The sequence below is a fragment of the Opisthocomus hoazin genome, chromosome 5 (assembly GCF_030867145.1).
Source record: "Opisthocomus hoazin isolate bOpiHoa1 chromosome 5, bOpiHoa1.hap1, whole genome shotgun sequence".
NCBI lineage: Eukaryota > Metazoa > Chordata > Aves > Opisthocomiformes > Opisthocomidae > Opisthocomus > Opisthocomus hoazin.
Window position 1 is genome coordinate 53,056,372 of NC_134418.1, and position 9,883 is coordinate 53,066,254.

Below are 9,883 nucleotides of genomic sequence, written 5' to 3' on the forward strand. Positions count from 1 at the left end.
ACAGCTCAGAAAGGCTGCAAAGATCTGAACGTGCTCTCCCATGGGTGCCAATTCAATCTCTTCACCTTCTGGAACTGAGTAAAAAGCACCTTTCCCAGATATCAACAGTACTTATTTTTTATTGGAAAGTTCTAGTCTTCTAAATTGCTGAAAAGGGAGCAGAATACTCACCACCCATCAGAGTCCTATCCCAAAACATGCTGGTGGCAGGTCACACATTTTTTGTATTGTGCTTAGCTCCTTTCTAGCTTCTCCACTCCACACCCCAGGTGTAGACACATGCCCCTCTCGCACAGCGGGCCCGCCCCAGTCTGGTGGCCAGACTTTGTGACTGCTGCGAGACGGTGGGGCTCAGCTCTTCTGTTCCAATTGACCTGATGACACACTGGTGTTGTCATACCAAATGGGGTAGAACAGAAAATTCTGTAAGAAGCACCACATGTGTGTGTTTTGCACCATATTGCAACTGGAAAGGGGTAGTTGAACTGACTGATTGAGCCTCTCCTGGCGTTACTGATGATCTCTCCGTCCTTCAAATCTAGGACTGCTTCCCTGAAGCTTTTTAATAAGAGCTGCTACAGGCTTGGCATGTCGGCATTACGTTAGTCTTCACACAGAAACAACCCTTATAGTCTTGCATAAAACACTACTTGGAGCTGACCCTGATATAAGTCTAGTAATTCTGCCTTGGGAGAGAAGAATTCATGAAAAACCCGTACTCCTGAATCCCCTCCCTGTGTCTGTCCTATGATACAAATGTATTGCTGGGGTCCACAGAGTCATCACAAATTCCCTGGCCAGGGCACATAATTTGGATGGCTCCACTTCCCTCTGAGCTATCATTAAGCATCATCTTGATTTCCCAATGTTCGGTGACCATGTTTCTACTTCACGTCCAAGAGGTGCTTTCTGGTTGGCCTTCTCCCAGCTGGATAAAGGCTATTTTTGGCCAGCCTGCCCTTTTTATACCCGAGCAGTGTATTTTGAGGAAGGAACAGTTACCCATTTCAATAAAACTCACCCATTGTCCACAGTATGTAATTCAAGGCAAGCCTGCAATGTTGTCTCCATGAAGAAATGCGCCATCCTCTTTGTGTGTGAAATGGTGTCTGGGGCTGTCCATGCAGCCATGACTTGCAGTGATGTGTAGATCAAGCGGGCCATAACATGGCCTGTCTAGGAAACGATACAGCCAATTATAAAACTGACGGAAGCAAGGATATTTTTTTTTCCTAGGCTACAGAAAACACAGAAATGAATATTCAGGCTCTGTAGCTGCAAGTAAGCCCTAGGGCAAGGTCAAACACAAACATTTTGGTGACTTTTTGGATAACCTGTAATGGCCTTTTCTGCGTTGTAACATGTGAGACATCAGGCTTCTGGTTAGAGTATTGGGTGGTGCTTAGAGCTCATGTTATTTCTTCCCTGAGGCTAGATACTGTGCTTTGTGGCTATTCTACTATAAAAGTCAAGCTGCTGGGGTATGAAGTGTATCCCTGCTTTTCCTGTATTTTTCTCTTTTTGGTCTGCTTCCTTATTTGGGGTTTGTGCCTTCCTTGTGCTGTTACAGTGTGTATGCATCAAAAGCAGGTTAAACAACATTATGTACTCTCATTCTGGCTATTTTTCACCTCTGGCTTCACAAACTGTTTCCTATGTTGCATATTGGTATCCCCAGGAAGGTGTTCTTTGTTAGGAAGCAAATTAAATTGAGTGGCAATGCTTGACACCAAGTTTATGGGTAATCAGTGATTAAGTTACCTCTGAGAAGCATTTGGCTCCCAAAGAGAGAAATGGTATATTCTAAATATGCTCTAGTTTACTTCAAGGTTTTTTGATGTTGGGGGAGAGTTACAGAATCATAGTTAATACCTTATTATTAGTTCAAAGTTTGTCTTTCAAAGAACAAGATCTCAGCAGCAGCAAAGGCAATATGGCAGGAAACACAAGTATTGTGCTAGTTTGAGGGGTTTAGGGTGGTGGTTTGTTTTGGGCTTTTCTTTTATTGCCTTTTTTTTTTTTTTTTTGTAGGGTCATGATGGATGGGAAACTGCAGTTAATGTCCCATGTAGCAGGTAATGCTATCAGGATCTTAGTGCAACTTTGTCACCACCCAACATGGCTAAGGCATAGTCAAGAACTGACAGCCAGGCTACGGTCATTAACCATGTATGGACAGCAATTCCCTTTGTGAGGATAGCTTCATTTTCTATAACATGGGAAGGTTCAAAGTTAATCAGATAATTAGGGTTTTATTAAGTGGTTTATATGTTTTGCTGTGTTCTGTGAAAGATCATCCTTATCTTTCCCTGCAGTCTGGCCAGGGTAAAAGGAGAAAACCTATAAAACGATTTCCTATACACCTGTTGTGGCTCATGAAGGTAGAATCATGTGTACAGTGCTGAGCTTCCAACCTTTAATCTCGTGATTAGCCATAGCAGGATTGCTTGTACCTCCATTTACTATTCAAAGGTTCACGATTTTAAGATTGAATAGCTGAATTCCCTCTGCCTTGAGTCCTGATTCTGCAAACAGTTCTTCTCAAAAGGGGATTTTGTGCAGGTCAGGCACTTGATTTGCTTTTCTGTCATTTAGTATAACCCTGAAAACTGCCTTGATGATTATGGCCTTGTGGTACAGCAAAGCGCAGCAAGTGGGGTTTTTTTTTAGGTTGGTTGTTTCTTTGGTTTTTAGTTTGGCTCATTTTCTAGAAGCTACTAGCCCAAATTAGTTTGGGAATTGCAAAAGACTGCTGTAGTGTTCTAAGCACTAAAATCTCAGTCCGGCAAAACTCTTAGGCGCAGGTTTAACTTTGAACATGTACTTCAGCTTCCTTCATGCAAAATGGACTTTTGGGAAGCCCTGAGGGTTTTATTCAACTCCAGCCCCATTTTGGGGCCAGTAGCACACCTGAAAGCAGTGTATTTAGCTATGCATGGCAATGCTGGGCTGTGTTTTCTTTCCCTGAAGATGAGGGCTGAGACACAATTTTGTCTAGCAGGTGTGTTAGTCTCACAGGCTGTCTACAGTATTTGGGATTATAGGGCACTGTTCTCCCTGACTGTGCTGTTTATCAGCAGTGCTGCGAACGCAGCTGTCTCTAGCTCACCAGTGAATGAATGAGAGGAGCTTGTTTATGTCCACTCAGACAGCAGCTCTGAGATGAGGAAGAAAGAAGGGAAACACGCAGTTGCAGAGCAGTTGCTTTGCACAGAGGTGAAAAAGCTGCTGCAGACAGTTCTACCCAGGATGGGACGTGGCAGTCTGAAAAAGCAGAAATAAAAGTAGTTTGGGACTTGATTTCATTTCAGCTGGTGCCAAAATAAGTATTTGGATGTGAATGAGCAATAGCAGGTCTTACATTCCTGCTGAAGGCAGCGGGATGACAGATTTGGAAACACATGCTTCTTTTGCTTTGCGTAATAACAATATTCAGGTCACAGCATCTCTCTGTGCCTCAGTTTCTCACACAATAAAGAGGAGATAATATTATTTATTGCATTAATGTGGTCTTTGGGGTTGGATTTACACTGCATAACATAGGAGTTAATCATATGGCAGTCTCTCTATAGGTAATAGAGAGAGAAGAGTCTCCAGCAAGCAAATGAGCCCACCTGAAGTATTCTCAGTTGCTCTCTGGAGTTTCACCTCTGTCCAGTGGCTAGAGAAGACAGTTAAGACAACTGCATGTGCCTTTTAGGCATCTTGATTAAATGCCTGCAGGACAGTGGAACAAATCAAGATCTTGAGAGCTACAGATGTTACTGAGTTTACACCACCTGAAGTATTCTCACTGCCTATGAAGGAATTTTTCAAGCGTAATATGCAAAAGACCCTTTTCTTCAAGGCACCTGGAGAGAGTGCCATCCGCATGGTTAATCTCTCCTAGTACCCTGCCGCTTCCTCAGGCTTATGCTAAAATCATCATAAAGAAGAGAATTTTTTCTATTAATATGCAACCAGCATTGCATTGCCAAGTGCTAGGTGTCATCTGGGGTCATTAGACTGCTCTTCTGCTGCAAACTTTGGGAACATTGTGACTGACTTCATGCAAAATAACGGTTTGGATATTAGAAATCATAATTCGTAATTAAGTAGTGTCCTGAGCACTGCAGTTAATTAAAAGGTGTTTTAATCGGAGGGGGGTTTGTTATTGTTGTTTTGGCTTTTTGTTTAAAGAGTTTGAAGTCTATTTCTTTTTGGAAGGCTTGCCTAAGCACTTTCTAACCATTATAATGTCATTATATATGGGATTCATTACATTAGAGACATTAGGGGAGATTAAAAAGGATCTATTGGAGGCATTGGCTGAAAAAGAAAAGATAAAGACTAGCTGCAGTTTGAGCTTTTATTGCGTGGCTTGAAACAAATGCTGAAATATTGTGTTTAAGCTAAGCATGTTTGTTGGCAGGAGCATTAGGAGGGAATGCAAAGCAGCAAATACCACTCTCACCATTAAAGAAAGAAATCACAATGATTTGGAACAGTGTGTTAATTAGCAAACTAATTTCCTTGTACTTTAAGTGCATAACAAGTTTTAAATGCCTTCCGAATGGCTTGATATCAATTGCGTTTTGTTCTTTGAATGTAATTGTTTCCATGGCAATACCGAGTTCTGCTGTACATGGATTATGTCTGTAAAGCCTTCCAGTCATTTATGGGAAGTCTGTATTAGCTTAGCAGCTGACCTGTATTCAGGTTATATTTTACTTCTGTTGCAGTTGTTTTAGAAGCAAATGAACAAAAAAAAACCAGTCACTGGAAGTGGGCCAGATCCTCAGTCCATCCCATTTGGCTTGGTTTCACTGATTTTAGTGGAGCTGTACTGCATTACACCAGACACTGTTCTTTTGAATATCTTTGTTATATATGCAGGAAAAAGGGCCACAAATGTCATTTCCCTGTTATTATAGGCCATAATTCAGGTCACTTTTAATTTGCTGCCTAGTGAGATGCTAGCAAGTAAGCTCTTATTCCTCAAGGAGAGCCGGTAACGTCAGGGCATTGCTGCAGGGCTGCTACCTGCTGCTGGGCAGCTGGAAAGGGCCAAGAGGTGGCTGTTGCTTTTGCAGGGCAGTAGTCACCGATTGCAGGGTGACCTCAATGTTCCTGTTAGTGGGAGGGAAAATATCATACAGGAAAATGGCTAACCCACCAACTTCTGTGGTCTCTTTTTGAGCAAAGCAGCAGCACATCCCCTTTTCTCTACCAGCCGTGCCTTTTCTCCTTGACTTTTACATAAGGTGCTGTAATTACAACTTGCTCAGATTCCCTTTACCTTTTCCCAAGGTCATTAGATTATATTTTTTGTTCTGGTATCAGAAAGAATAGTCTGTGTTCAAGAACTATCTAGAAGCCTGTGCTTTTCAACTTGGTATTTGTTGGATTTCTCCTCACCCCATTTTCTAATGGTCGTGAAGTTCAGTGTTATAAAATACACTGTCTGCTTCAGGAAGAAGGGCCAACTACCTGTGTTAAAATACTGAAGGGCTGAGTTCAAGTCCTAGCTCTGGCCCAAGCTACTTCTGCAGCCTTGGGTAGATTAGCTAGTGTCATAGCCTTGGTTCTCTTTGTGTAAATCAGTAACTTTTCACTTCCATCACCATTTATCAGTCCTTTCTAGTCCAACAGGACCAATTGTTTACCATTCTGTGTTGATGCAGCACTTAGTAGAAAGGAGCTGGAGATCTTAAAAATGTGGCTCTCACCAGGAAAAAAATATTCTGTATTGGCATTTTGTTACTCATTTCATAATTTACAGGCTTCATGTAAGATTCAGTCTCCCAAAACTGGCACCAGCTGGACACTATGGTGTCTACCGTATTTTGGCTTTCTCTTTTTCATTTAGAAATGTGAGGTGCTGCTGGATTCATCCATTTGTTTACATAGTTATAAAAGATTAAATAGAGAAAATACATAACCAACTCAAGGAGCAAATGGAAACGTTTATACAGAAGGCTCAGCAGTTTCTAGTTTAGTGTGTATTTTCTCTTTCCCATTTACCTTTGTTTGCTCAGGACAAAGACATCAAACAAAATCCTGTCCCTGAAGAAAGACTGATGTGTGTAACACAGAATTCAGGAGGAATGTACCCACTAAAACAAGTGTTCCATAAATGCTTGTGTCAGAGAGGAATTAAGCTGTCTTTGGAAGTGGAGGAGAAAATAAAAGAAACTCAGTTTTATCTTTGCACCATGTAGCTACCACCCCAGCATGCCTCCTTCTATCAATAGTCTTTAATCTTCGGTTGTTCTTTGTGTAGTGTGTTGTATTTGTCTTTTAGTTAGACCCAGGTGCTCATGTTTATGACTCAGTTCTACATGAGGTGAGGCATAAAGACATAATAAGAACAGTCCTTGCCCTCAATCATCTGCTAATGATAAGAGAAGATAGAGAGGAGCTGAAGTAGAAGTTATCTCTGTTTTAAATGTAGGAAGCTAAACTATGGAGAAACTGAGTGATTTACCCAAGGTCCCATAGGAAACTCATCCAAAGTTGGGAATGCAGAGTTCACACACTGGGTAGACTGCACTATCACAATTTGTAGCTAAATATTTAACATATTGGAGATGTAAGATAGGTAGGCAGTCCAGACACTAAACTGCTAGAAATGTGCTTATGCTTCAGTGACATAAATTTGAGTTAGAGAGACTTTTTTACCTTCTGCCAAGTATTGTACAGGTGTTGAGTTCGAAGCCAGTCACAAGAGCTCCTGCAATGCCTGAATGCACAGCACTCAGTAATAGAGTGGGTGAGTAATTTGCAGGAAGCAAAAAATCTAGCAAACAGCTCTTCCTTTCATGCTTGGGTAAAATATTGGTCATCTCTAAAATACGAGGCAGCACCCAGATACTCCCCAGAGGATGTCCCCCAGAGGTATTTCAGGGCATTTCTCCCTGCCTCTGGAATTCTCCCTGGTAATGCTTAAACAGGAATCAAAAAAGGCTCTGTTCTGGGAAGAGACCTGGCTTTCCTCATTTCTGCTAGCTGGCAGAGTAGAAAAGTATTACAAGCAGAGAAATTGAAGAAACCCTTGGTTTAAGAGCTGTTTATATGGCCAGACGCTAGTTAGCTATGCTTAGTGCAAAGACAAGTGAGAGCTAGCATTGTCTAAGAACATCACTCTGACTCAACACTAGCCAGGTTATGTTAGCTCTTGTAATACCTGGCCCTGGGAAGTGTTAATTGGACTGACAACCAGTGAAGAGCTGAAGAGCTGTTGGGAAAATGGATTTTTAGTTCAGCAGTCAAAATGGTTGTCCCAGACAATTTATTTTGCTCTTTTAGGAGAATATAGAGAAAAAAGAAGAGAAAAATATAGTTTTATATTGACATAAACATTTCATTTGTTCTATTTTTTAATGCTTTTGCTTTTTAATTATTTCAATTTTAGAAAGAAATTTTGCTCCAAAATGAGAAGTTGAACACCTTTATTTAAAAAAAGGGCAAGACAATATTTCACTTGTGGAATTCTTACGTTCTGTCTCCTCCTCTCCATACTGTTTTTTGGCCATAACTACCTGCCCATTTGACTCAAACAGTTTCAGTTGCATAAAACTAGATTCTTTAAATCATACTGCTTGGAGATTCTTGCAGCATCATCCTCAGCCACACTTTAGCTTGAGAAAAGTCAAGTGCTCTGCTTCCATCAGATTCTTCCTCTCTCCATGTGGTCAGCCTGGGGCCCCCTTCTCCCTGGGAGCTGCCTCTATCTGTCACCAGTACAGTATGCGAGTTTAGGCTCATTAAACTCTTACTGTGACCCAAAGCCAAGAGAAGGCAGAGTAGAGCTCCAGGATAAAAAAACTTCAAGCACTGCATTTTCCTTCAATAACTTGTCCTACTGAGGCTGTGCTCTGTCCTGGCTTGGTCTTCCCCTTCAGCTAGGCCAGGTACCAGCCTTTTCATGTCTCCCTCTGCCTTGGCCTCATTCAGTTAAGAAACATTGTCCCATGCTGCTCCAGATGTGTCCCTGAGGCTATAGCCCTATTGTGGAGTGAGTTAGTCTGTGTGGCATCTCATTTCATGTACTATCCCGTGGTGCTTCAGTCACCGTGGTCTTTTCTTTCTCATCTTTCCTGCAGGTACAAGCAAGAAGTCCCAGCATTTGCTTCTCCATTGCTCCCTGTGGCGTTCACCTGTTCAGTCTTCTCTCTACTAATGGCAATTAGGAGCTGTCAGGTAACCTAATGATGTGTAAGTCATTACAACATCTGCACCTCACCTCCAGTAGATTAAAGAAGTCTTAAAGATTAAGACACCTTTCTCCTGAGTTAGTACATTAACACTTCTGCCTGGTTGTGTCAAAGCCCTCTGGCTCTCCAGCATCCCGCAGCACGAGCATGTTAGCACAGGGGGATGCTGGCACCATTTTTGAGTACTTAAACATAGGAAAGGTATGGAGAAATCAGTTCCTAGGTATTTCTGCTCACTGTAAGGATGTTTCCTTCCACTCCTTCACCCCCTTCAGTACATCTTGCTTGGCCAGAAGAACAGCTACATTCACACACTGGGCTGCACTCTCACTACTGCACACACTCTTGTGCACAGTCATGCACATGCAGTCATGTCATACACAGCCATTCTGACAAGTACTGTGCATACATACACGCTTGCATACCTATACTGTCTTACACACACACTCGGTTTAAATTTCATGTTGGGGGTGTTTTTCTGGACTTTGGGGTTCTTCAGAGATTTATCTCTAGGTGTGACTTGGAGTCTGTTAAGGTACTGAAGAAGTAACACATTTTCTTCACTAAAAGGGATGCTAACCGTATCATCCAGTCCTGCACTGCGCCCATGCTCTCTAAAAACTGGAGGAACCAAATACTGTACAGTCTCCTTTACTAATGAACTGCCTGATGAATCCCACTCTCAAAGAATCTGGTTTCTTCCAGGAAACTTTGGGAGCTCTGTTACCAGCAGGATGTTTCAGGCTCCACAACTGAGAAATTTTAGATTTACAAGGAGAAATAGAGTTAATATATTTAGAAATTCAGGAAAATAAAAATTGAAGTTATAATTGTACCACATAGCATGGAATATTTCAAGCTCCTGAGAGTGATGACTTGTGGTACTAATGTATGGGGGACTGTGATGAGTTGGGAGCATCTATTATAAATTCATAATTTGAGTTTAAATCTGGGGAACATGAGAAGAGGAAAAAAAAGAAGATTTAGAAATAGCTGTGTGCCTTCTGCTGTCAATTCACTCTGCAGGAAATCTGAATGATATTCAGGAAATACTATAACTCCCAGAAAAGCCTGTTGTTTCTAAGTAGAGCCAGTCTGGTCTTATCCACGCTGAGGAGCAAATGGGATTGACAAGCATGTAACAGAATTGAGACAGAAAGTGTGAAACTATGTTTGAAAGCAGAGAGAAGCTTAGATACAACTTTAGTTTCAGTGTGATTGAGAAAAGAGAAGGGGGAAAAAAAAGGAGATTCCTTAAATGAATGGGGCTTACATTTGGAAAAGGCAGTGGGCACCTGAGGGGACCTAAAGAAAACCGGACTAAAAGCTAGACTTTTGTGCCAAATAACAAAAAGTGCATATCATTAAACAGAGCGTGGCCAGCTTAATGGAGCTGAGCAAAAGCCATCAGCATGGCAGCAAGTTGCATCCACTTTGTGTCCCTTATATGAGCGAGTACATGAGGACTAGGAGCCAGAGCAGAGCCACATGAGCAGAGGGAGGAAAGTCCCGCCAGCTGAACACAACCCTCATGAAATAACTGTCTGGCTGAACAGTCATAATTTATCACTGACTTGAGGCAGGGCGTCACTCCATTGAAAACGGAAGGTTTAGTTTCCAAAACTGGTTCGCATGGCAACGAGACCTTGTCCATGCATGTGCATTTCACTACAGTAATTTGGTGCCTT